At 43.9% G+C, this 27,388-nt stretch overlaps 19 pseudogenes; 2 read left to right on the top strand and 17 right to left on the bottom strand.

Annotated features, from left to right (window-relative positions):
- Positions 1–2,485: 2,485 nt before the first annotated feature.
- LOC148266971 (5S ribosomal RNA) lies at positions 2,486–2,604 on the bottom strand (annotated as a pseudogene).
- A 385-nt stretch (positions 2,605–2,989) lies between these two features.
- On the top strand, positions 2,990–3,108 carry LOC148266970 (5S ribosomal RNA; annotated as a pseudogene).
- A 965-nt stretch (positions 3,109–4,073) lies between these two features.
- On the bottom strand, positions 4,074–4,192 carry LOC148266969 (5S ribosomal RNA; annotated as a pseudogene).
- Positions 4,193–5,740: 1,548 nt separating this feature from the next.
- Positions 5,741–5,859, bottom strand: LOC148266968 (5S ribosomal RNA; annotated as a pseudogene).
- Positions 5,860–7,344: 1,485 nt separating this feature from the next.
- Positions 7,345–7,463, bottom strand: LOC148266967 (5S ribosomal RNA; annotated as a pseudogene).
- Positions 7,464–7,994: 531 nt separating this feature from the next.
- LOC148266966 (5S ribosomal RNA) lies at positions 7,995–8,113 on the bottom strand (annotated as a pseudogene).
- A 934-nt stretch (positions 8,114–9,047) lies between these two features.
- Positions 9,048–9,166, bottom strand: LOC148266965 (5S ribosomal RNA; annotated as a pseudogene).
- A 305-nt stretch (positions 9,167–9,471) lies between these two features.
- On the bottom strand, positions 9,472–9,590 carry LOC148266964 (5S ribosomal RNA; annotated as a pseudogene).
- A 3,508-nt stretch (positions 9,591–13,098) lies between these two features.
- On the bottom strand, positions 13,099–13,217 carry LOC148266963 (5S ribosomal RNA; annotated as a pseudogene).
- Positions 13,218–14,025: 808 nt separating this feature from the next.
- LOC148266962 (5S ribosomal RNA) lies at positions 14,026–14,144 on the bottom strand (annotated as a pseudogene).
- A 1,278-nt stretch (positions 14,145–15,422) lies between these two features.
- On the bottom strand, positions 15,423–15,541 carry LOC148266961 (5S ribosomal RNA; annotated as a pseudogene).
- A 179-nt stretch (positions 15,542–15,720) lies between these two features.
- LOC148266960 (5S ribosomal RNA) lies at positions 15,721–15,839 on the bottom strand (annotated as a pseudogene).
- Positions 15,840–16,187: 348 nt separating this feature from the next.
- LOC148266959 (5S ribosomal RNA) lies at positions 16,188–16,306 on the bottom strand (annotated as a pseudogene).
- Positions 16,307–16,652: 346 nt separating this feature from the next.
- Positions 16,653–16,771, bottom strand: LOC148266958 (5S ribosomal RNA; annotated as a pseudogene).
- Positions 16,772–18,766: 1,995 nt separating this feature from the next.
- LOC148266957 (5S ribosomal RNA) lies at positions 18,767–18,886 on the bottom strand (annotated as a pseudogene).
- A 1,822-nt stretch (positions 18,887–20,708) lies between these two features.
- On the bottom strand, positions 20,709–20,826 carry LOC148266956 (5S ribosomal RNA; annotated as a pseudogene).
- A 351-nt stretch (positions 20,827–21,177) lies between these two features.
- On the bottom strand, positions 21,178–21,296 carry LOC148266955 (5S ribosomal RNA; annotated as a pseudogene).
- Positions 21,297–26,035: 4,739 nt separating this feature from the next.
- On the bottom strand, positions 26,036–26,154 carry LOC148266954 (5S ribosomal RNA; annotated as a pseudogene).
- A 385-nt stretch (positions 26,155–26,539) lies between these two features.
- On the top strand, positions 26,540–26,658 carry LOC148266953 (5S ribosomal RNA; annotated as a pseudogene).
- Positions 26,659–27,388: the final 730 nt, after the last annotated feature.

The following is a 27,388-nucleotide window of genomic DNA, read 5'->3' as shown; positions in this document are numbered from 1 at the left end:
CGCTGGCGAATGAATTAGAAAAATTTGGCTCCGGTCACACCTAATGTTTGACGCCCCATCCACAAAGACAGGTGCAACACGAGGACTTCCTAGGAAGACACCCATCCTAGTACTACTCTCGTCCAAGCACACTAACTACAGAGTTTTAATGGGATACGGTGATTAGTGCTGGTATGATCGCACCCATACCATTCTACACTGCAAATACATATATCCCTTCTCCTTCCCTCCCCTCTCCCATCATTTATTTGATTGTACATGTACACAACACCTTTACTTCTTGTTCTAATATTAAGCAAAATGTTCTAGTGCCTCGACTCATGCCCAGATAAATGGACCACCCACCATGACTCACACTGGCGAATGAATCGACAGATAGTGCCTCTAGTTGCGCATAATGTTTAACGCCCTATCCGTAAAAAGATGGGTGCAACACGAGGACTTTCCAAGTGGTCGCAAATCTTAGTACTACTCTCGCCAAGCACGCTTAGCTGTAGAGTTTTGATGGGATCCATTACATTAGTGCTGATATACCTTTTCTCCTTTCCCTTCCCCATCCCGTCATTTTATTCACTGTGCACGCACACCACATTTCTGCTTCTAGTTCTAATAACAAACGAATACCCCGATGCCTCGACTAACGCTGAGATGAACAGACCACCCGCCACACCTCTTTTTTTGTTGTTCTACTATGTAAGATACTTGTAATAACACTCTTATCCCGTGATGGACTATAAATGAATGCATGAAAAATGTTAAGCAAAATGCCCTGATGTCGCGACTCACATCGACGAATGAACCGACAAAACATGGCTCTGTTCACGCATAACGTTTAATGCCCCATCTGCAAAAAGATAGGTGAAAAATGAAGACTTCCCAGGAGGAAACCCATCTTAGTACCTCTCTTGCCCAAGCACACTTAACTGTGGTGTTCTGATGGGATACAGATATTAGTGCGGGTATGATCACACCCATACTATTTTTCGTAGTAAATACATATATCCCTTCTCCTTCCCTACCCCCCTCTCATCATTTGTTTCACTGTGTGCGCACACTGCACCTCTGCTTCTAGTTTTGATATCAAGCAAAATGTCCCAACGCCTCGACTCACGCCCAGATGAACAGACGGCCCGTTGTATCTATTTTTTCATTTTTATACTATGTAAGATGCTCGTAATGATACTCTTATCACGTGGACTATAAATGAATGCATGAAAAGTATCAGGATAAACGTCTTGGCACAGCGACTCACACTGGTGAATGAACTGACAGACTATGGCTCTTGTTGCGTATAATGTTTAATGCTCCGTCCGTAAAAATACGGATGTAACACGAGCACTTTACAGGGGGTCACGCATCTATGCACTACTCCTGCCCAAGCATGCTTAATTGTGGAGTTCTGATTGGATCTGGTGCATTTGTGTTGGTATAATTGCACCCTTCGCATTTCATGCTCAAATGCATGTACCCCTACTTATTCCCTCCCCCCTTATGTCATTTGTTTCGATGTTCGCGCAAACCGCATCTCTGCTTCTAGTTCTAATATTAAGCGAAATGCCCTAGTGCCTCAGCTCATGCCCAAATGAACAGATCGTATTTCGTACCTCTTTTTTCGTTGTTCTACTATGTAAGATTCTCATTATGGCACACTTATCACATGGTCAACTATAAATAAATGCACGAAAAAGATAAACCAAAATGCCCCGACACCGCGACTCACTTTTGCGAATAAACTGGTGGACCGTGGCTCTGATTGCACGTAATGTTTAATGCTCTATCTGCAAAAAGAAGGGTGCAACACGAGGACCTCTCAGTAGGTCACCCATCCTTGTACTACTCTTGCTCAAGCATGCTTAACTGCGGAGTTTTGATGGGATCCTGTGCATTAGTGCTAGTATGGTCATGCTTGTCCTATTTTGTGTTGAATATACATATACCCCTTCTCCTTCACTCCCCCTTCCCATCATTTGTTTTGTTGTGCGCGCACACTGCACCTCTGTTTCTAGTTCTACATCAAGCGAAATGCTCCGGTGCCTCGACTCACACCAAGATGAACAGACTGCCCGCCATACTTCTATTTTCTTTATTACACTATGTAAGATACTCATAATGACACTTTTATCACGTGATGTACTATACATGAATGCATAAAAAATATTATGCAAAATGACCTGGTGCTATGACTCACACCAGTGAATGAACCGATGGGCTGTGTCTCCAGTCGCTCGTAACGTTTAACACCCCATCCCCAAAAAGATAGGTGCAACACGAGAACTTCCCAGGATGTCACCCATCCTAGTACTACTATCACCCAAGCACGCTTAACTGTGTAGTTATGATGGGATCCAGTGCATTAGTGTCAGTATGATCGCACTCGTACCATTCCGTGCTGCAAAATGCCCCAGCGTCGCAACTCTATCGGTAAATGAACTGACAGACGGTGGTTTTGTCGTGCGTAACAAGTAACCCCCTGTCCACTAAAAGACGGGAGCAACATGAGGACTTCTAAGGTGGTCACCCATCCTAGTACTACCCTCACCCAAACACGCTTAACTACGGAGTTCTCATGGGATATGGTGCATTAGTACTGGTATGATCGCACCTCTCCCATATCGCGCTGCAAATGCACGTACCCTTCTCCTTCCCTCGCCCCTCCCATCATTTGTTTTGTTGTGACTCATGTTTGCGAATGAATTAACGGACTGCGTCTGTGCTCACGCGTAACATCTAACGTCCCATCCACAAAATGGTGAGTGCAACACGAGGAATTCCTAGGATCACCCATCCTAGTAATACTCTCGCCCAAGCATGATTAATTGCAGAGTTCTTATAGGATCTAGTGCATTAGTGCTGGTATGATGGCACCCATTCTATTTTATTTAATATTAAAATTAGAAGCAGAGGTGCAGTGTGCGCGCACAAGAAAACAAATGACGGGATGTGGGTGGGAAGCAGAAGGGGTATATGTATTTGCAGCGCGAAATAGAACTGGTGGGATAATACCAGCACTAATTTACTAGATCCCATCGGAACTCCATAGTTAAGCGTGCTTGGGCGAGAGTAGTACTAGAATTGGTGATCTCTTGGGAAGTCTTCGTGTTGCACCCTTCTGTTTGCAAACGGGGTATTAAATGTTACGTGGGACTAGAGCGACGGTCTGCCAGTTCATTTGCGAATGTGAGTCACGACACTGGGGTATTTTGCTTAATATTTTTTGTGCATTAAATTATAGTCCACCACGTTATAAGAGTGTCATTATGAGTATCTTAGATAGTAGAAAAACAAAAATAGAGTTACAGCGGGCAATTCGTTAATATGGGCTTGAGTTGAGGCGCCGGGGCATTTTGCTTAATATTAAAAGTAGAAGTAAAGGTGATGTGTGAGTGTATAGTGAAACAAATGATGGAAGGGGGGAGGGAAGGAGAAGGGCACATGCATTTGTAGTGCGGAATGGGACAAGTGCAATCAGACCAGCACTAATGCACCGAATCCCATAAGAACTCTGCAGTTAAATGTCTTTGGATGAGAGTAGTACTAAGACGGTTGAACCAGTAGACTGTGTCTCCGGTCGTGTGTAATGTTTAACACTCCATTCACAAAAAGACGGGTACAACAGGAGGACTACCCAGGAGGGAATCAATCCTAATAATACTCTCCCCGAAGCACGCTTAGCTGTGGAGTTCTGGTGGGATCCGATGCATTAGTGCTGGTATGATCGCACACATCCTATTTCGCACTGCAAATACATATACTCCTTCTCCTTCCCTCCCCCCTCCCATCATTTGTTTTGCTGTGCACACACACCGCACTTCTGTTTTTAGTTCTAATATCAAACGAAATGCCCCAAAGTCTCAACTCATGCTCAAATAAACGAACTGCCTGCAGCACCTCTGTTTTCGTTGTTCTAGTATGTAATATACTTATAATGACACATTTATCACATGATGGATTATAAATGAATGCACAAAAAATATTAAGCAAAATGCCCCAGTGCCACGACTCGCACCAGAGAATTAACTGGTGGACAATGGATCCGGTTGCACGTAATGTTTAACATCCCTTCTGCAAAAAGATGGGTGCAACACAAGAACCTCCCAGGAGGTCACCAATTCTAGTACTACACTCGCTCAAGCACGCATAACTGCAGAGTTCTGATAGAATCCGGTGTGTTAGTGCTGGTATGATTGCACCTCTTCCATTCCGTGCTGCAAATACATATACCCCTTCTCCTTTCCTGCCCTCTCTTCATTTATTTCGTTGTGCGCGCACACCGTACCTCTGCTTCTAGTTCTAATATAAAGCAAAATGCCCCAGCATCTCGACTCATGCCTAGATGAACGGACCACCCCCTGCACCTCTGTTTTCATTATTCTACTATGTAAGATAATCGTAATGACTCTTATCTCATGATGGACTATAAATGAATGCATGAAAAATATTAAGAAAAATTTCCTTACTCCATGACTCATGTCAGCAACTGAACCAGCAAACCATGTCTCTAGTTGCGCATAACATTTAATACCCCGTATGCAAAAAGATAGGTGCAACACGAAGACTTCCCAGGATGTCGCCCATCCTAGTACTACTCTCGCACAAGTACGAATAACAACAGAGTTCTGGTGGGATACAGTGCATTAGTGCTTGTGTGATCACACCCATCTAATTCTGCGCTGGAGATACATATAGCCCTTGTCCTTCCCTGCCCCCTCCCGTCATTTGTTTCGCTGTGTTCGCACACCGCACCTCTGATTATACTTCTAATATTAAATGAAATGCCTCGGTGCCTCGACTCACGCCCAGATGAACGGACCACCCGTAGTACCTCTGTTTTTGTTGTTCTACTATGTAAGATACTCATAATGACACTCTGATGCTACGACTCACGTTTGTGAAGTGGCAGACTGTGGCTCTGGTACCACTAATATTTAACACCCCGTCTGCAAAAAGAAGGGTGCAACATGAGGACTTCCCAGGAGGTCAACCAACCTAGTACTATTCTCGCCAAAGTACACTTAACTGCGGAGTTCTGATGGGATACGGTGCATTTGTGCAGGTATGATCCCACATGTCCCATTCTGCGCTGTAAATACATATATACCCCTTTTCCTTCCCTCCCCCCTCCCATTATTTGTTTCGCTGTGCACGTACACCGTACCTCTCCTTCTAGTTCTAATATCAAGCAAAATATCCCTATACCTCGACTCACGCCCAGTTGAACAAACCACCCGACACACATTTATTTATTTTTTTACTATGTAAGATGCTCGTAATGACACTCTTATCATGTGGTGGGCTATAAATAAATGCATGAAAAATACTATAAAAAATGGCCCAGTGTTGCGACTCACATTTGCGAATGAACCAGAGGACCATGGCTCTGGTTGCGCGTAACATTTAACGCCCCATCCACAAAAATAAGGGTGCAACACGAGGATTTCCAAGGAGGTCACCCACCCTAGTACTACTTTCACCCAAAAACGCTTAACTGCATAATTCTGATGGGATCCGGTGCATTAATGCTGGTATGATCTAACCTGTCCCATTCTACACTGCATATATATATACCCCTTCTCTTTCCCTCTCCCCTCCCATCATTTGTTTCGTTGTGCGCGCACACTCCACCTCTGCTTCTAGTTCTAATATCAAATAAAATACCCCGGTGCCTTGACTCACATTTGCGAAGACAAGCAGATCATAGTTCTAGTCACGCGTAACGTCGAATGCCCTATCTGCAAAAAAATGTGTGCAACACGAAAACTTTCGAGGAGGTCACCCATTCTAATACTAGTCTCACCCAAGCACAATTAACTACGGAGTCCTGATGGGATCCGGTGCATTAGTGCTAGTATGATTGCACTGGTTTTATTATGCGCTACAAATACATACACTCCTTCTCCTTCCCTCCCCCTCCCGTCATTTGTTTCTCTATGCGTGCACACGCAACTCTGCTTCTCATTCTAATATCAAGTAAAATGCCTCGGCGCCTTGACTCACATTTGTGAATAAACCAGCAGACAATAGTTCAAGTCGCGCATAACGTCGAACGTCCCATCTGCAAAAAAATGGGTGGAACAAGAGGACTTCCCAATAGTCACCCATCCTAGTACTACTCTCGCCCAAACACACTTAACTGCGAAGTTCTGATGGGATTTGATGCATTAGTACTGGTATGACTGCAACAGTTTCATTTTACGCTACAAATACATACAGTCCTTCTCCCCTCCCCTCTCCCGTTATTTGTTTCCTTGTGCGTCCACACTGTACCTCTCCTTCTCGTTCTAATATCAAGTAAAATACTCCAGTAGTTTTACTCATATTTGTGAATAAACCAGCGGACCATATTTTCAGTCGCGCATAACGTTGCCCCTTTTGCAAAAAGATGGGTGCAATAAGAGGACCTACCAGGAGGTCACCCATCCTTGTACTACTCCGGCTCAAGTACACTTAACTATGGAGTTCTGATGGGATCCGATGCATTAGTGTTGGTATGATCACAACCGTTTCATTCTTCGCTGCAAATACATACACTCCTTCTCTTTCTTTCCCCCCTCCCATCATTTATTTCCTTGTACGTGCACACTGCACCTCTGTTTCTCATTCTAATATCAAGTAAAATTCTTCGCTGCCTTTACTTACATTTGCGAATAAACAAGTGGACTATAGTTCCAATCGCGCGTAACGTCGAATGCCCCATCAGAAAAAAAGTAGGTACAACAAGAGGACTTCCCAGGAGGTCACCCATCCTAGTACTACTCTCTCCCAAACACACTTAACAGCGGAGTTTTGGTGGGTTTGATGCATTAGTGCTAATATGATTGCACTGGTTTCATTATGCGCTGCAAATACATACACTCTTTTTCCTTCCCTCCCCCTCCCGTCATTTGTTTCTTTGTGCGTGCACACGCACCTTTGCGTCTCGTTCTAATATCAAGTAAAATACCCCGACGCCTTCACTCACATTTGTGAATAAACCGGTGGACAATAGTTCAAGTCGCGCGTAACGTTTAACGCCCCATCTGTAAAAAAATGGGTGGAACAAGAGGACTTCCCAGGAGTCACCGATCTTAGTACTACTCTCCCCCAAGCACACTTAACTGCGGAGTTCTGATGGGATTTGGTGCATTAGTACTGGTATGATCGCAAAAGTTTCATTTTGCACTGTAAATATATACAATCCTTCTCCCTTCCCCTCTCCCATCATTTGTTTCCTTGTGCGTGCACACTGCACCTCTCCTTCTCATTTTAATATCAAGTAAAATGCCTCGAAAGCTTTACTCATATTTGTGAATAAACCAGCGGACCATATTTCTAGTCACGCATAATGTCGCCCCTTCTGCAAAAAGATGGGTACAACAAGAGGACCTCCCAGGAGGTCACCCATCCTTGTACTACTCCAGCTCAAGTACACTTAACTGTGGAGTTCTGATGGGATCCGGTGCATTAGTGCTGGTATGATCGCAACCGTTTCTTTCTGCGCTGCAAATACATACACTCCTTCTCCTTCTCTCCCCCCTCCCATCATTTGTTTCCTTGTGCGTGCACACTGTACCTATGTTTCTCGTTATAATATCAAGTAAAATGCCCCGGCGCCTTGACTCACATTTGCGAATAAACCAGCAAAGCATAGTTCCAGTCGTATGTAACGTCGAACGACCCATATGCAAAAAAATAGGTGCAACATGAACAATTCCTAGGAGGTCACCAATCCTAGTACTACTCTCGCCCAAGCACACTTAACTGCGGAGTTTTAATCGTATCCGGTACAATAGTGCTGGTATGATCGCACCCGTTTCATTCCGCTCTGCAAATACATACACTCCTTCTCCTTCCCTCCCTCTTCTCGTCATTTGTTTCCTTGTGCGAGCACACTGCACCTCTGCTTCTCATTCTAATATCACGTAAAATGCCCCGGCACCTTGACTTACAATTGTGAATAAGCCAGGGGACCATAATTCCAGTCGCGCGTAACATCAAACGCCCCATCTGCAAAAAAATGGGTGCAACACGAGAACTTCCCAGAAGGTCACCCATCCTAGTACTACTCTAGCCCAAGTACAATTAAATGAGGAGTTCTGATGGGATCCGGTGCATTAGTACTACTATGCTCGCAACCGTTTCATTCCGCGCTGTAAATACATACACTCCTTCTCATTTCCCTACCCCCTCTCGTCATTTGTTTCCTTGTGCGTGCACACTGCACATCTGGTTCTTATTCTAATATCAAGTAAAATTCTCCAGCACCTTGACTCACATTTATGAATAAACCAACATAGTTCCAGTTGCATGTTTGTTTCATTGTACGTGCACACCTCACCTCTGCTTCTAGTTCCAATAACAAGCAAAATGCCCCAGTGCCTCGACTCATGTCCATATTAATGGATCACCTGCCGCACCTTTGTTTTCATTTTTTTAATATGTAAGATACTCGTTATAACACTTTTATCACGTGATGGGCTTTAAATGAATGCACAAAAAATATTAAGCAAAATGCCCTAGCGCCATGACTCACGTTTGCGAACGAATCAATAGACTGTCGATCCAATCCCGCGTAACGTTTAACACCCCGTCTGTAAAAAGATGGGTGCAACATGAGAACTTCCAAGGAAATCACCCATCTTAGAACTACTCTCGCCCAAGAACACTTAACTGCAGAATTTTGATGGGATCCAGTGAATTAGTGCTGGTATTATCGCACTTGTTCTAGTTTGCGCCAGAAATACAAATACCTCTTCTCCTTCCCTCCCCCCTCCTGTCATTTGTTTCACTGTGCGCGCACACCTCACCTCTGCTTCTAGTTCTAATATAAAGTGAAATGCTCCGGCGTCTCGACTCATGCCCATATGAACAGATCGCCTACCGCACCTCTATTTTTGTTGTTCTACAATGTAAGATTCTCGTAATAACACTCTTATCATGTGATGGACTTTAATTGAAAGCACAAAAAATATTAAGCAAAATGCCCTAGTACCGTGACTCACGTTTGGGAATGAACCAGCGGACCGTCGCTCCAGTCCCGCGTAACATTTAACGTCCCATTTGTAAAACGACGGGTGCAACACGAGAATTTTACAGCAAGTCACCCAACTTAGTACTACTCTCGCCCAAGCACGCTTAACTCCGAAGTTCTGATGGGATTCGGTGAATTAGTGCTGGTATTATCGCACCCATTTCAGTTCGCGCCACAAATACATATATCCCTTCTCCTTCCTTCTCCCTCCTATCAATTATTTCGCTGTGCGCGGATACTTCACCTCTGCTTGTCGTTCTAATATAAAACGAAATGCCCCGGCGCGTCAAATCATGCCCATATGAATGGATCGTCCGCCGCACCTCTGTTTTTGTTGTTCTACTAAGTAAGATACTCGTAATAATATTCTTATCACATGATGGATTTTAATTAAATGCACAAAAAATATTAAGCAAAATATCCCGATGTCGAGCGCAACGTTTAACACCCTGTATGTAAAAAGAATGGTGCAACACGAGGACTTCCCAAGAAGTCACCCATCCGAGTGCTACTCTCGCCCAAAAATGCTTAACTGTGGAGTTCTGATGGGATTTAGTGAATTAGTGCTGGTATGATCGCACCTGTTCCATTTTGCGCTGCAAATACATATACCCCTTCTCCTTCCCTCCCCCTTGCTATCATTTTTTTCGCTGTGCGCACACCTTGCACCTCTTCTTTTAATTCTAATATCAAGCGAAATGCCCCAGTGGCTCGACTCATGCCCAGATGGGGTCTGCCCACCGTACCTCATTTTTCGTTGTTCTATTAAGTAAGATGCTCGTAATAAAAATCTTATAACGTGGTGGACAATAAATTAATGCACGAAAAATGTTAAGCAAAATGCCCTGACACTGTTACTCACGTTTACAAATGAACTGACGAACTGTGGTTCCGGTCGTGCGTAGCGTTTATTGTCTCGTGTGGAAAAAGAAGGGTGCAACACGAGGACTTTTCAAGAGGTCAACCATCTTAGTACTACTCTCACCCAAAAAAGCTTAACTGCGGAGTTCTGATTGGATCCAGTAAATTAGTGGTGGTATGATCACACCCGTTCCATTTCGCGCGGCAAATATATATACCCCTTCTCCTTCTCCCCCCTCCCCCCTCCCCCCATCATCTTTTTCACTATGCGTGCACCCAGTACCTCTACTTCTAATTCTACTATCAAGCAAAATGCCCTAGTGGCTCGACTCATGCCTAGATGAAATGAATGCATAAAAAATATTAAGTAAAATGCCCAAATGCCGTGACTCACATTTGCGAATGAACTAACAAACTGTGATTTTAATCACGGGTAACTTTTATTGCCTCGTGTGCAAAAAAATAGGTGTAACACGAGGACTTTCCAAGAGGTCAACAATCCTAGTACTACTCTCACTAAAAGACACTTAACCACAGAGTTCTTATAGGATTCGGTGCATTAGTGCTGGTCTGATCGTAACCGTCCCATTTCGCGCTACAAATGCATGTGCCCCTTCTTGTTCACTCCCCTCTCCCGTCATTTGTTTCATTTTACGCACACCCCTCACCTCTGTTTCTAGTTCTAATATCAAGTGAAATGCCCTAGCGCCTCGACTCATGCCCATATGAATGGATCGCCCGTCGCACTTCTATTTTCGTTGTTCTACTATGTAAGATACTCGTAATAACATTCTTATTACGTGATGGGCTTTAATTGAATGCACAAAAAATATTAAGCAAAATGCTCTGATGTCGTGACTCACGTTTGCGAATGAACCGACAGACTGTGGTTCTTGTCACGCGTAACGTTTATTTCCTTATTTGTACAAAAATAGGTGCAACACGAGAACTTTTCAAGAGGTCGACCATCTTAGTACTACTCTCACCCAAGGAAACTTAACTGCAAAATTCTTATGGGATTCGGTGCATTAGTGCTGGTATTATTGTACCCGTTCGATTTGCGCTACAAGTGCATGTGCTCTTCTCCTTCCCTCCCCCCTCCCGTCATTTATTTCGCGTGCGCACACACCTCAACTCTGCTTCTAGTTCTAATATCAAGCAAAATGCCCCGGTGCCTCGACTCATGCCCATATAAGCGGATCGCCCACCGCACTTTTATGTTGGTTGTTCTATTATGTAAGATACTTGTGATAACATTCTTATCATGTGATGGGCTTTAATAGAATGCATGAAAAATATTAAGCAAAATGCCACGGCGCCGTGACTCACAGTTGCAAATGAACTAGCGGATTGTCACTTCGGTCCTGCGTAACGTTTAATCCCCCGTCTGCAAAAAGAAGGGTGCAACACGAGGACTTCCCAGGAGGTCACCCATTCTAATACTACTCTCACCCAAAAATGCTTAGCTGCGGAGTTCTGATGAGATCTTGTGAATTAGTGCTGGTATGATCAAACTCGTTTTATTTCGCGCTGCAAATAGATATACTCCTTCTCTTTCCCTCTCCCCTCCCGTCATTTTTTTCACTGTGCGCACACCCCCCACCTTTGCTTCTAATTCTAATATCAAGGGAAATGCTCCGGCGGCTCGACTCGTGCTTAGATAAATGGATTGTCCGCCGTACCTCATTTTTTTTTATTCTGATATCTAAGCACTCGTAACAACACTCTTATCACGTGGTGGACTATAAATGAATGCACGAAAAATATGAAGCAAAATGCCATGGCACCAAGACTTAAGTTGGCGAATGAACCGTGGACCGCGTCTCCGATTGCACGTAATGTTTAACGCTCTATCCAAAAAAAGATGGGTACAACACGAGGATTCAATGGGATTCCAAGGACACTTAATTGTAGAGTTCTTATGGGATTTAGTGCATTAGTGTTGGACATATCGCACCCGTCCCATTCCCCGCTACAAATGCATGTGCCACTTCGGCTTCCCTCCCCCCTCCGATCATTTGTATTACGTACACGCACACCTCACCTCTGTTTTTAGTTTTAATATCAAGCAAAATGCTCCGGCGCCTTGACTCACACCCAGATGAACGGATTGCCTGCCGCACCTCTGTTTTCACTGTTTAACTATGTGAGATACTCGTAATAACACTCTTATCATGTGGTGGGTTATAATTGAATGCACAAATAATATTAAGCAAAATGCCTCAACACCGTGACTCACGTTCGCAAACGAACTGGCGAACTGTCGCTCCGGTCCCGCATAACATTTAACTCCCTGTCTGCGAAAAGAAGGGTGCAACACGAGAACTTTCCAAGAGGTCATCCATCCTAGTACTGCTCCTACCCAAGAATGCTTAACTATAGATTTTTGATGAGATCCAGTGAATTAGTGCTGGTATGATCAAATATATTCTAATTTGTGCTTTAAATATATACACCCTTCTCCTTCCCTCCCCCCCTCTTGTCATTTGTTTTGCTGTGCACGCACACTGCACGTTTGTTTCTAGTTTTAATATCAAACGAAATACATCGGTGCCTCGACTCATGCTCGTATGAACGAATCGTCTGCCCAACCTCTGTTTTCATTGTTCTATTATGTAAGATATTCGTAATAACATTCTTATTACGTGATGGGTTTTAATAGAATACACACAAAAATTTAAGCAAAATGCCCCGACGCCGTGAATGAACCGGCAATCCGTCACTTCGATTCTGCATAACATTTAACGCCCCATCTGCAAAAAGAAGGGTGCAACACGAGAACTTCCCAGCAGGTCACCTATCCGAATATTACTCTCGCCCAAGCATGCTTACTACAGAGTTCTAATGGGATCTAGTGAACTAGTGCTAGTATGATCGCACCTGTTTTAATTTGCGCAGCAAATACATATACCCCTTTTCCTTCCCTTTCCCCTCCCATCATTTGTTTCGTTGTGCTCGCAACTCACCTCTACTTCTAGTTCTAATATCAAGCAAAATGCTCCAGCGCCTTGACTCATGCATATATGAACGGATCGCCCACAACACCTTGTTTTTCGTTGTTCTACTATGTATGATACTCGCAATGATACTCTTATCACGTTATGGGCTTTAATTGAATGCACAAAAAATATTAAACAAAATGCCCCAACGCCGTGACTCTCGTTTGCGAATGAACCAACGGACCGTTGCTCCGGTCCCGCGTAACGTTTAACGGCCTGTGTTCAAAAAGAAGGGTGCAACACGAGGACTTCCAGGGAGGTCACCCATCTTAGTACTACTCTTGCCCAAGCACGCTTAACTACAATGTTCTGATGGGATCCGATGAACTAGAGCTGGTGTGATCGCACCCGTTCTAGTTTGCGCTGCAAAGACATATACCCCTTCTCCTTCCCTCTCTCTCCCATCATTTGTTTCGCTGTGCGCACACCTCACCTGTGCTTCTAGGTCTAATATCAAGCGAAATACCGGAGCCATGACTCATGCCCATATGAATGGACAGCCCATTGTACCTCGTTTTTTGTTGTTCTACTATGTAAGATACTCGAAATGACATTCTTATCACGTGATAGGTTTTAATTGAATGCATGAAAAATATTAAACAAAATGTCCTGGCGCCGTGACTCGCGCTTGTGAATGAACCGGAAAACTATCGCTCTAGTCCCGTGTAACGTTTAATGCCCCATCTGTAAAAGAATGGTGTAACATGAGAACTTCCCAAGAGATCACCCATCTTAGTACTACTCTCGGTGAAGCACGCTTAATTGCAAAGCTCTGATGAGATCCGGGGAAATAGTGCTGGTATGATCGCACACGTTCTAGTTTACGCTGCAAATACATATTCCCCCTCTCTTTCCCTTCCCCTCCCATCATTTATTTCGCTGTGTGCGCACCTCACCTCTGCTTCTAGTTCTACTATCAAGTGAAATGCCCCGATGCCTTGACTCATGCCCATATTAATGGATTGCCCGCCATACCTCGTTTTTTTTTTCTACTATATAAAATACACGTAATGACACTCTTATCACATGATAGGCTTTAATTGAATGCACGAAAAATATTAAGCAAAATGCCCTGGCGCTGTGACTCACGTCTTCGAATTAACTGGTGGACTGTCACTCTGGTCCCGTGTAACGTTTAGCACCCCGTCTACAAAAAGAAGGGTGCAACATGAGAACTTCCTAGGAGGTCAACCATCCTAGTACTACTCTCACCCAAGCACGCTTAACTGTGGAGTTTTGATGGGATCTAGTGAACTAGTGCTGGTATGATCCCTCCCATTCTAGTTTACGCCGCAAAGACATATACCCCTACTCCTTCCCTCCCCTCTCCCGTCATTTGTTTTACTGTGCGCGCACCTCACCTCTTCTTCTAGTTATAATATCAAGCGAAATGCCCTGCGACTCGACTTATGCCTATATGAACGGATCGCGCCGCAGCTCATTTTTTATTTTTCTACTATGTAAAATGCTTGCAAGGATACTCTTATCACTTGGTGGACTATATATCAATGCAAGAAAAATATTAAGGAAAATGGCCTAACACCGTGATTAACGTTTACGAATGAATCGACTGACTGTGGTTCCGGTCGCGCGTAACAGTTTATTGCCTCGTGTGCAAAAAAACAGGTGTAACACGAGGACTTTTTAAGATGTCAACCATCTTAGCACTACTCTCACCAAAGGACACTTAATTATAGAGTTCTTATGGGATTCGGTGCATTAATGCTGGTCTGATCGCACCCGTCCCATTCCGCGCTACAAATGCATGTGCCCCTTCTCATTCCCTCCTCCCTCCCGTCATTTGTTTTGCTGTACGCGCACACCTCACCTCTGCTTCTACTTCTAATATCAAGTGAAATGCCCCGACGCCTCGATTCATGCCCATATGAACAGATCGCCTACTGCACCTCTATTTTCGTTGTTCTACTATGTATGATACTCGTAATAACACTCTTATCACATGATGGGCACTAGTTAAATGCACGAAAATTATTAAGCAAAATGCCCCAGTGCCGTGACTCACGTTTGCAAATGAACCAGTGGACCGTCGCTCCAGTCCAACGTAATGTTTGCGCCATCTTCAAAAAGAAGTGTGCAACACAAGGACTTCCCAAGAGGTCACCCATCCTAGTACTACTCTCCCCCAAAAAGGCTTAACTGCGAAGTTCTTATGGGATCCAGCAAACTGGTGCTGGTATGATCGCATCCATTCTAGTTTGCGCTGCAAATACACATACCCCTTCTCGTTCCCTCTCCTCTCTAATCATTTATTTTGTTGTGCACACACCTCACCTCTGCTTCTATTTTTAATATCAAGTGAAATGCCTGGGTGCCTCGACTCATGCCCATATGAATGGATCGCCCACCGCACCTCGTTTTTCGTTATTCTATTATGTAAGGTGCTCGCAATGACACTCTTATCACGTGATGGATTTTATTGAATATGCAAAAAATATTAAGCAAAATGCTCCACAGTTGTAACTCACATTTGCGAATGAACCAGCGAACCGTCGTTCTAGTCCCACGTAATGTTTAACGCCCCGTTTGCAAAAAGACTTGTGCAACACGAGGACTTCCCAAGAGGTCACCCATCCTAATACTACTCTCTCCCAAGTACGGTTAACTGCGGAGTTCTGATGGGATCCGATGAACTAGTGCTGGTATGATCGCACCTGTTCTGATTTGCGCTGCAAATACATATACCCCTTCTCCTTTACTCTCCCCTCTCATCATATGTTTCTCTGTGCGCGCACCTCACCTCTACTTTTAGTTCTAATATCAAGAGAAATGCCCAGGCACCTCGACTCATGCCCATATGAACGGATTACCCACTGTACCTCGTTTTTTGTAAAAAAGGTGCAATACTAGGACTTCCAAGGAGGTCACCCATCATAGTATTACTCTCGCCCAAGAACGCATAACTGCAGAGTTCTGATGGAATCCGGTGAATTATTGCTGGTATGATTGCACCCTTTCTTATTTGCACCGCAAATACATATGCCCCTTCTCCTTCCCTCTCCCCTACCATCATTTGTTTCGCTGTGCGCGCACCTCACCTCTCCTTTTAGTTATAATATCAACCGAAATGCCCAGACGCCTCGACACATGCTCAAACGAACGGATCACCCGCCGAGCCTCATTTTTTGTTATTCTACTTTTTAAGATGCTCGCAATGATACAATTATCACGTGATGGGCTTTAATTGAATGTTGAAGAAATGTTAAGCAAAATGCCTCGGTGCCGTGACTTATATTTGCAAATGAACCGGCGGACCGTCACTCCAGTCTCATGTAACGTTTAACGCTCCATCTGTAAAATGAAGGGTGCAACACGAGGACTTCCTAGGAGATCATCATTCCTAGTACTACTCTCGCCCAAGCATGTTTAATTGCAGAGTTCTGATGGGATCTGGTTAACTAGTGCTGGTATAATCACACCCGTTCTTGTTTGTGCCGCAAATACATATACCCCTTCTCTTTCACTCTCCCCTCCCGTGATTTATTACGCTGTGCGTGCACCTCATCTCTTCTTCTAGTTTTAAATCAAGCAAAATGCCCCGGCACCTCAACTCATGCCTATATGAACGGATCGCCCGTTGCCTCTCATTTTTCGTTGTTCTAGTATTTAAGATGTTCGCAGTGGCACTCTTATCACATGATGGGGTTTAATTAAATGCTAAAAAAATATTAAGAAAAATGCCCCAGTGCCGTGACTCATGTTTGCAAATGAACCGACGGACCATCGCTTCGTCCCGTTGAATGTTTAACGCCCCGTCTGCAAAAAGAAGGATGCGACATGAGAACTTCCTAGGAGATCACCCATCTTAGTACTACTCTCACCTAAGCACACTTAACTGCAGAGTTCTGATGGGATCAAGTGAACTAGTGCTGGTATGATCGCACCCGTTCTAGTTTGCACTGCAACTACATATACCCCTTCTCCTTCCCTCTCCCCTCCCGCCATTTGTTTCACTATGCGCGCACCTCACCTCTACATCTAATTCTAATATCAAATGAAATACCCCGGTGCCTCGTCTCATGCCCATATGAACGAATAGCGTCGTACCTCAATTTTTGTTGTTCTACTATGTAATATGCTTGCAAATACACTCTTATCACATGATGGGCTCGCCGCACCTCTTTTTTTGTTGTTCTACTATGTAAGATGCTCGTGATAAAAATCTTATCACGTGGTGGGCTAAAATTGAATGCACGAATAATACTAAGCAAAATGCCTCGACGCCGTGACTCACGTTTGTGAATGAACTGGCGGACCGCGCTCTGGTCCCGTGCAACATTTAACTCCCCGTCTGTAAAAATAAAAAGGTGCAACAAGAGGACTTCCCCGGAGGTCACCCATCCTAGTACTACTCTTGTCCAAGTACGCTTAGCTGCGAAGTTATGATTTGATCAGGTGAGCTAGTGCTGGTATGATAGCACCCTTTCTTGTTTGCGCCGCAAATACATATGGCCATTCTCCTTCCCTCTCCCCTCCCATCATTTATTTCGCTGTGCTCGCACCTCACCTCTGCTTCGACTCATGGCCATATGAACGGATCGCCCACCACACCTCGTTTTTTGTTGTTCTACTATTTAAGATGCTTGTAATAATACTCTTATCACGTGATCGACTTTAATTGAATGCATAAAAAATATTAAACAAAATGACCTGATGCCGAGCGCAACGTTTAACGTCCTGTCTATAAAAAGAAGGGTACAACACGAAGACTTCCTAAGAAGTCACCCATCCTAGTGCTACACTTGCCCAAAAATGCTTAACTTCGGAGTTCTAATGGGATTCAGAGATTAGTGCTGGTATGATCACACCAGTTCCATTTCACACTTCAAAAACATATACCCCTTCTCCTTCCCTCCCCCTTCCCATCATTTTTTTCGCTGTACGCGCACCCTGCACCTCTTCTTCTAAATCTAATATCAAGCAAAATGCCCTGACGGATCGACTCACGCCCAATCTACATAAAAAAGGGTGCAACACGAGGACTTCCCAGGAGGTCGCCCATCCTAATACTACTCTCACCCAAGCATGCTTAACTGTGGAATTTTGATTGGAGCCGGAGCATTAGTTCTTATATGATGGCACCTGTTCCATTCCATACTGCATATACATATACCCTTTCTACTTCTCTCCCCCTCTCCCATCATTTGTTTCGCTCTGTGTGCACACTGCATCTCTGGTTTTAGTTCTAATATCAATTGAAATGCCTCGACGCCTCGACTCACGCCCAGATGAACGAACCGGTCGCTGCACCTTTATAAGATGCTTGTAATGGCATTCTTATCACGTGGTGGACTTTAAATGAATGCACGAAAAAGATAAAGCAAAATATCTCGGCACTGCAATTCACGTTTGTGAATGAACTAGCAGATCATAGCTCTGGTCGCACGTAACGTTTAATGCCCCATCCACAAAAAAACTTGTGCAACACGAGAACTTCCCAGGATGTCACCCATCCTAGTATTACTCTCACCCAAGAATGCTTAACTGCGAAGTTCGATAGAATCCCATGCATTAGTGCTAGTATGATCGCACCCCTTCCATTCCATGCAACAAATACATATATCCCTTCTCCTTCCCTCCCTTCTCCCGTCATTGTTTTCATTGTGCGTGCAAACTGCACCTTTGTTTCTAGTTCTAATATCAAGCGCAATGGCTCGGCACCTCGATTCACACCCAGATTAAAGAACCGCCCGCTGCATCTCATTTTTCATTGTTCTACTTTATAAGATACTCGAAATGACACTCTTATCACGTGGACTATAAATGAATGCATAAAAAAGGTAAAGTAAAATGCCCCAACGTCGCGACTCACGCTGGCGAATGAATCGGTAGACCGTGGCTCCCATCACGCGTAACGTTTAACGCCCTATCTGTAAAAAGATGGGTGCAACATGAGCATTTCCCAGGAGGTCACCCCATCCTAGTACTACTTTCACCCAAGCATGCTTAACTACAGAGTTCTGATGGGATCCGGTGCATTAGTGCTAATATGATCGCGCCCATCCCATTTCGCATTGCAAAATACATGTACCCCTTCTCGTTCCCTCCCCCCTCCCATCATTTATTTCGCTGTGCGTGCACATCACACCTTTGCTTATAGTTTTAATATGAAGCAAAATGTCCTGGCACCTCGACTCATGCCCAGATGAACGAACCGCCTACCATACCTCTCTTTTGGTTGGTTTACTATTTAAGATGCTCGTAATGACACTCTTATCATGTGGTGGACTATAAATGAATGCTCAAAAAATATTAAGCAAAATGCCCTGGTGCACATCACTCCTCTTCTTCTAGCTCTAATATCAAGCGAAATGCCTCGGTGGCACGACTCATGCCCAGATGAATGGATCACCCCTCGTACTTCGGCATCGCAACTCACGACGGCGGACTATGGTTCTCGTCGTGTGTAATGTTTAATGCCCCATCAGAAAGAAAAAGAGTTCAATAGGATGATTTCCCAAAAGGTCACCCATCCTAAACTACTCTCGCCCTAGCACGCTTCACTGTGGAGTTCTGATGGGATCTGGTTCATCAATGCTTATACAATCGCACCCGTACCATTTCGCGCTGTACATACATATACCCGTTCTCCTTCCCCCCCTCCCATCATTTGTTTCGTTGTGCGCACATGCCACATTTATGCTTCTAGTTCTAATGTAGAGCGAAATGCCCCGGTGCCTTGACTCAGCCTAGATTAACAGACTGCTCGCTGCACCTCTGCTTTCGTTATTCTGCTATATAAGACACTCATAATGACACTATTATCTCCTGATGGATTATAAATAAATGCACAAAAAATAATAACCACAATGCCCTAGCACCGCGACTCACGTTGGTGAATGAGCTGATGGATCGTGTCTCCGGTCACGTATAAAGTTTAATGCCCCATCTGCAAAAAAATGAGTGCAACACGAGGACTTCCCAGGAGGTAACACATCCTAGTACTACTCTTGCCCGAGCACGATTAACTGCGGAGTTCTAATGTCCAATGCATTAGTGCTAGTATGATCGCATTCGTTCCATTTTGCACTGTAAATATATATATCCCTTCTCCTTCCCTCCTTACTCCTAACATTTATTTCACTATACATGCACACTGCACCTCTACTTCTAGTTCTAATATCAAGCAAAATGCCTCAGTGCCTCAACTCACGCCCAGATGAACGGACTACCCGCCGTACCTCTGTTTTCATTGTTCTACTATGTAAGATATTCATAATAACACTCTTATCACGTGATGGACTATAAATGATTGCACGAAAAATAGTAAGTAAAATTCTCCTGCACCGTGACTCACTTTTACGAATGAACCGGAAGAACTTGGCTCCGTTCGCGTGTAATGTTTAACGTCCCTGTATGCAAAAGAAGGGTATAACACGAGAACTTCCGAGGAGGTCACACATCCTAGTAGTACTCTCACCCAAGCACGCTTAACTATGAAGTTCTGATGGGATCCAGTGCATTAGTACTGGTATGATTGTAATTTTTCCATTCTGTACTACAAACACATATTTCCCTTCTCCTTCCCTTCCCCCTTCTGTTATTTGTTTCGCTGTACACACACATCGCACCTCTACTTCAAGTTCTAATATCAAGCAAAATGCCCAAACACCTCGACTCATGCCCAGATGAATGGACTGTTTGCCGTACCTTATTTTTCATTGTTCTAATATGTAAGATACTCATAATGAAGCTCTTATCATGTTGAGAACTATAAATAAATGTACAAAAAGTATTAAGTAAAATGCCCCAGCACCGCACCTCATGCCGGCAGACTGTGGCTCCAGCCGTGAGTAACATTTAACGCCCTGTCTGCAAAAAGACAGGTACAACACAAGAAATTCCTAGGAGATCACCATCCTAGTACTACTCTCGCCCAAGTACGCTTAACTGTGAAGTTCTAATGGGATCTAGTGCATTAGTGCTGGTATGATCGCACTCTTACCATTTTCGCACTGCAAATGCATGTGCCCCTTCTCCTTCCCTCCCCCCTCCCGTTATTTCTTTTACTGTGCATGCACACCGCACCTCTGCTTCTAGTTCTAATTTATAGTGAAATACCCTAGTGCCTCGACTAACGCTTAGATGAACAGACTGCCAGCCACTCCTCTATTTTTGTTATTCTATTTTGTAAGATACTTGTAATGACACTCTTATCTTGTGATGGACTAATCATGAATGCACAAAAAATATTAAGCAAAATGCCCTAGCGACACGATTCGCGCAAGCGAATGAACCGGCTAATCATGGCTTCAGTCGAGCGTAATTTTTAGCGTCTTGTTTGCAAAACAACGGGTGCATTACGAGAATTTTCCAGGAGGTCACCCATCTAAGCACTACTCTCGTCCAAGCACGCTTAACTGTGGAGTTATGATAGGATCCGGTGCATTAGTGTTGGTATGATCGCACCCTTCCTATTTCACGCTGAAATACATATACCCCAACTCATTCCCTCACCCCTCCCGCCATTTGTTTCACTGTGCGTGCACACCTCACTTCTTCTTCTAGTTCTAATATTAAGTGAAATGCCCCGATGCCTCAACTCATGCCCAGATGAATGGATTGCCCGTCACACCTTTTATTTCATAGTTCTACTATGTAAGATGCTTGTAATGACACTCTTATAAATAAATGCACGAAAAAGATAAAGCAAAATGCCCCAGTGTCACGACTCACATTTGCGAATGAATTGGTGGATCGTGGCTCTGGTCGAGCATAACGTTTAACACCCTATCTGTAAAAAGACAGGTGCAATATGAGGACTTGCTAGGAGGTCACCCATCTAAGTACAAATCTCGCCTAAATGAACAGATCACCCGTCACACTTCTTTTTTCATTGTTCTACTATGTAAGATGCTTGTAATGACACTTTTATAAATGAATGCACAAAAAAGATAAAGCAAAATACCCTAGTGTCACAACTCACGTTTGCGAATGAACTAGTGGATCATGGCTCCAGTCGAGCATAACGTTTAACGCCCTATCCGTAAAAAGACGGGTGCCACATGAGGACTTGTCAGGAGGTCACCCATCTAAGTACAAATCTCGCCCAAGCACGCTTAATTGTGGAGTTCTTATGGGATTTAGTGCATTAGTGTTGGTATGACCGCCCTCCCCATTTCGCGCCAAATGCATGTACCCCTACTCATTCCCTCCACCCTCCCATCATTTGTTTCAATATGCGTGCACACCACACCTCTACTTTTTATTCTAATATTAAGTAAAATGCCACGATGCCTCAACTCATGCCATGATGAACAGATTGTCTGCCGCACCTCTTTCTTCATTGTTCTACTATATAAGATACTGGTAATCACACTCTTAGCTAATGATGGACTATAAATAAATGCACGAAATATATTAAGAAAAATTCCTCAGCACTGCGACTCACGTTGGCAAATGAATTAGCAGATCGTATCTCCAGTTGCGCATAACGTTTAATGCCCCGTTCGCAAACAGACCAGTGTAACATGAAGAATTCCCAAGATCACCCATCCTAGTACTACTCTCTACCTAGCACAATTAACTGCAGACTTCTGATAGGATCCAATGCATTAGTACTGGTATGATCGCACCCGTCCCATATCGCGCTGTAAATACATCTAACCCTTCTCCTTCTCTCTCCCCTCCTGTCATTTGTCTTGCTGTGCGTGCACATCACACCTCTACTTCTAGTTTTAATATAGAATGAAATTTCCTGGTGCATCAACCCACGCCTAGATGATCGGACCTCCTGCCGCAGCTCTATTTTTGTTGTTCCACTATGTAAGACACTCATAACGACACTCTTATCACGTGGTGGACTATAAATGAATGAATGAAAAAGATAAAGCAAAATGCCCTGGCGCTGCAACTCACGCTGGGGAATGAACTGGCGGACCATGGCTCCTATTATGCGTAATGTTTAACACCCCATCCTCAAAAAGACAGGTATAACATGAGGACTTCTGAGGAGGTCACCCATCCTAGTACTACTCTCGCCCAAGCACACTTAACTACAAAGTTCTGATGGGATCTTGTGCATTAGTGTTGGTATGATCACAATAATTCCATTTTGTGCTGCAAATGCATGTGCCCCTTCTCCTTCCCTTCCCCTTCCCATCATTTGTTTCACTGTGTATGCACACCTCACCAATTCTTCTAGTTCTAATATAGAGCAAAATGCCCCGGCATCTTGATGAACCCAGATGAACGAACTGCCCGCTGCACCACTGTTTTTAATGTTCTACTATATAAAGTACTAGTAATGACACTCTTATCTCGTGATGGACTATAAATGAATGCATGCAAAATATTACGTAAAATGCCCAGCGCCGCAACTCACGCTGGTGAATGAACCGAAAGCGTGTTGTGATGGGATCTGGTGCATTAGTGTTTGTATGATCAAAGCCATCCCATTATGTGCTACAAATACATATAACCCTTCTCCTTTTCTGCCCCCTCCATCATTTGTTTCATTGTGCACGCACACTGCACCTCTGCTTCAAGTTCTAATATCAAGCGAAATGCTCCAGCACCTCGACTCATGCTAAGTAAAATAGACCGCCCGCTGCACCTTTATTTTCATTGTTCTACTATTTAAAATACTCATAATAACACTCTTATCACATGGTGGACTATAAATAAATGCACGAAAAATATAAAGTGACTCAGTGCCGTGAGTCACGCTGGCGAATGAATTAGAAAAATTTGGCTCCGGTCACACCTAATGTTTGACGCCCCATCCACAAAGACAGGTGCAACACGAGGACTTCCTAGGAAGACACCCATCCTAGTACTACTCTCGTCCAAGCACACTAACTACAGAGTTTTAATGGGATACGGTGATTAGTGCTGGTATGATCGCACCCATACCATTCTACACTGCAAATACATATATCCCTTCTCCTTCCCTCCCCTCTCCCATCATTTATTTGATTGTACATGTACACAACACCTTTACTTCTTGTTCTAATATTAAGCAAAATGTTCTAGTGCCTCGACTCATGCCCAGATAAATGGACCACCCACCATGACTCACACTGGCGAATGAATCGACAGATAGTGCCTCTAGTTGCGCATAATGTTTAACGCCCTATCCGTAAAAAGATGGGTGCAACACGAGGACTTTCCAAGTGGTCGCAAATCTTAGTACTACTCTCGCCAAGCACGCTTAGCTGTAGAGTTTTGATGGGATCCATTACATTAGTGCTGATATACCTTTTCTCCTTTCCCTTCCCCATCCCGTCATTTTATTCACTGTGCACGCACACCACATTTCTGCTTCTAGTTCTAATAACAAACGAATACCCCGATGCCTCGACTAACGCTGAGATGAACAGACCACCCGCCACACCTCTTTTTTTGTTGTTCTACTATGTAAGATACTTGTAATAACACTCTTATCCCGTGATGGACTATAAATGAATGCATGAAAAATGTTAAGCAAAATGCCCTGATGTCGCGACTCACATCGACGAATGAACCGACAAAACATGGCTCTGTTCACGCATAACGTTTAATGCCCCATCTGCAAAAAGATAGGTGAAAAATGAAGACTTCCCAGGAGGAAACCCATCTTAGTACCTCTCTTGCCCAAGCACACTTAACTGTGGTGTTCTGATGGGATACAGATATTAGTGCGGGTATGATCACACCCATACTATTTTTCGTAGTAAATACATATATCCCTTCTCCTTCCCTACCCCCCTCTCATCATTTGTTTCACTGTGTGCGCACACTGCACCTCTGCTTCTAGTTTTGATATCAAGCAAAATGTCCCAACGCCTCGACTCACGCCCAGATGAACAGACGGCCCGTTGTATCTATTTTTTCATTTTTATACTATGTAAGATGCTCGTAATGATACTCTTATCACGTGGACTATAAATGAATGCATGAAAAGTATCAGGATAAACGTCTTGGCACAGCGACTCACACTGGTGAATGAACTGACAGACTATGGCTCTTGTTGCGTATAATGTTTAATGCTCCGTCCGTAAAAATACGGATGTAACACGAGCACTTTACAGGGGGTCACGCATCTATGCACTACTCCTGCCCAAGCATGCTTAATTGTGGAGTTCTGATTGGATCTGGTGCATTTGTGTTGGTATAATTGCACCCTTCGCATTTCATGCTCAAATGCATGTACCCCTACTTATTCCCTCCCCCCTTATGTCATTTGTTTCGATGTTCGCGCAAACCGCATCTCTGCTTCTAGTTCTAATATTAAGCGAAATGCCCTAGTGCCTCAGCTCATGCCCAAATGAACAGATCGTATTTCGTACCTCTTTTTTCGTTGTTCTACTATGTAAGATTCTCATTATGGCACACTTATCACATGGTCAACTATAAATAAATGCACGAAAAAGATAAACCAAAATGCCCCGACACCGCGACTCACTTTTGCGAATAAACTGGTGGACCGTGGCTCTGATTGCACGTAATGTTTAATGCTCTATCTGCAAAAAGAAGGGTGCAACACGAGGACCTCTCAGTAGGTCACCCATCCTTGTACTACTCTTGCTCAAGCATGCTTAACTGCGGAGTTTTGATGGGATCCTGTGCATTAGTGCTAGTATGGTCATGCTTGTCCTATTTTGTGTTGAATATACATATACCCCTTCTCCTTCACTCCCCCTTCCCATCATTTGTTTTGTTGTGCGCGCACACTGCACCTCTGTTTCTAGTTCTACATCAAGCGAAATGCTCCGGTGCCTCGACTCACACCAAGATGAACAGACTGCCCGCCATACTTCTATTTTCTTTATTACACTATGTAAGATACTCATAATGACACTTTTATCACGTGATGTACTATACATGAATGCATAAAAAATATTATGCAAAATGACCTGGTGCTATGACTCACACCAGTGAATGAACCGATGGGCTGTGTCTCCAGTCGCTCGTAACGTTTAACACCCCATCCCCAAAAAGATAGGTGCAACACGAGAACTTCCCAGGATGTCACCCATCCTAGTACTACTATCACCCAAGCACGCTTAACTGTGTAGTTATGATGGGATCCAGTGCATTAGTGTCAGTATGATCGCACTCGTACCATTCCGTGCTGCAAAATGCCCCAGCGTCGCAACTCTATCGGTAAATGAACTGACAGACGGTGGTTTTGTCATGCGTAACAAGTAACCCCCTGTCCACTAAAAGACGGGAGCAACATGAGGACTTCTAAGGTGGTCACCCATCCTAGTACTACCCTCACCCAAACACGCTTAACTACGGAGTTCTCATGGGATATGGTGCATTAGTACTGGTATGATCGCACCTCTCCCATATCGCGCTGCAAATGCACGTACCCTTCTCCTTCCCTCGCCCCTCCCATCATTTGTTTTGTTGTGACTCATGTTTGCGAATGAATTAACGGACTGCGTCTGTGCTCACGCGTAACATCTAACGTCCCATCCACAAAATGGTGAGTGCAACACGAGGAATTCCTAGGATCACCCATCCTAGTAATACTCTCGCCCAAGCATGATTAATTGCAGAGTTCTTATAGGATCTAGTGCATTAGTGCTGGTATGATGGCACCCATTCTATTTTATTTAATATTAAAATTAGAAGCAGAGGTGCAGTGTGCGCGCACAAGAAAACAAATGACGGGATGTGGGTGGGAAGCAGAAGGGGTATATGTATTTGCAGCGCGAAATAGAACTGGTGGGATAATACCAGCACTAATTTACTAGATCCCATCGGAACTCCATAGTTAAGCGTGCTTGGGCGAGAGTAGTACTAGAATTGGTGATCTCTTGGGAAGTCTTCGTGTTGCACCCTTCTGTTTGCAAACGGGGTATTAAATGTTACGTGGGACTAGAGCGACGGTCTGCCAGTTCATTTGCGAATGTGAGTCACGACACTGGGGTATTTTGCTTAATATTTTTTGTGCATTAAATTATAGTCCACCACGTTATAAGAGTGTCATTATGAGTATCTTAGATAGTAGAAAAACAAAAATAGAGTTACAGCGGGCAATTCGTTAATATGGGCTTGAGTTGAGGCGCCGGGGCATTTTGCTTAATATTAAAAGTAGAAGTAAAGGTGATGTGTGAGTGTATAGTGAAACAAATGATGGAAGGGGGGAGGGAAGGAGAAGGGCACATGCATTTGTAGTGCGGAATGGGACAAGTGCAATCAGACCAGCACTAATGCACCGAATCCCATAAGAACTCTGCAGTTAAATGTCTTTGGATGAGAGTAGTACTAAGACGGTTGAACCAGTAGACTGTGTCTCCGGTCGTGTGTAATGTTTAACACTCCATTCACAAAAAGACGGGTACAACAGGAGGACTACCCAGGAGGGAATCAATCCTAATAATACTCTCCCCGAAGCACGCTTAGCTGTGGAGTTCTGGTGGGATCCGATGCATTAGTGCTGGTATGATCGCACACATCCTATTTCGCACTGCAAATACATATACTCCTTCTCCTTCCCTCCCCCCTCCCATCATTTGTTTTGCTGTGCACACACACCGCACTTCTGTTTTTAGTTCTAATATCAAACGAA

This window comes from Carica papaya, chromosome 3 (assembly GCF_054855325.1).
Source record: "Carica papaya isolate Zhongbai chromosome 3, ASM5485532v1, whole genome shotgun sequence".
Classification (NCBI taxonomy): domain Eukaryota; kingdom Viridiplantae; phylum Streptophyta; class Magnoliopsida; order Brassicales; family Caricaceae; genus Carica; species Carica papaya.
The sequence above is the reverse complement of the archived record's forward strand: the minus strand, read 5'-3'. Positions and strand labels throughout refer to the sequence as shown.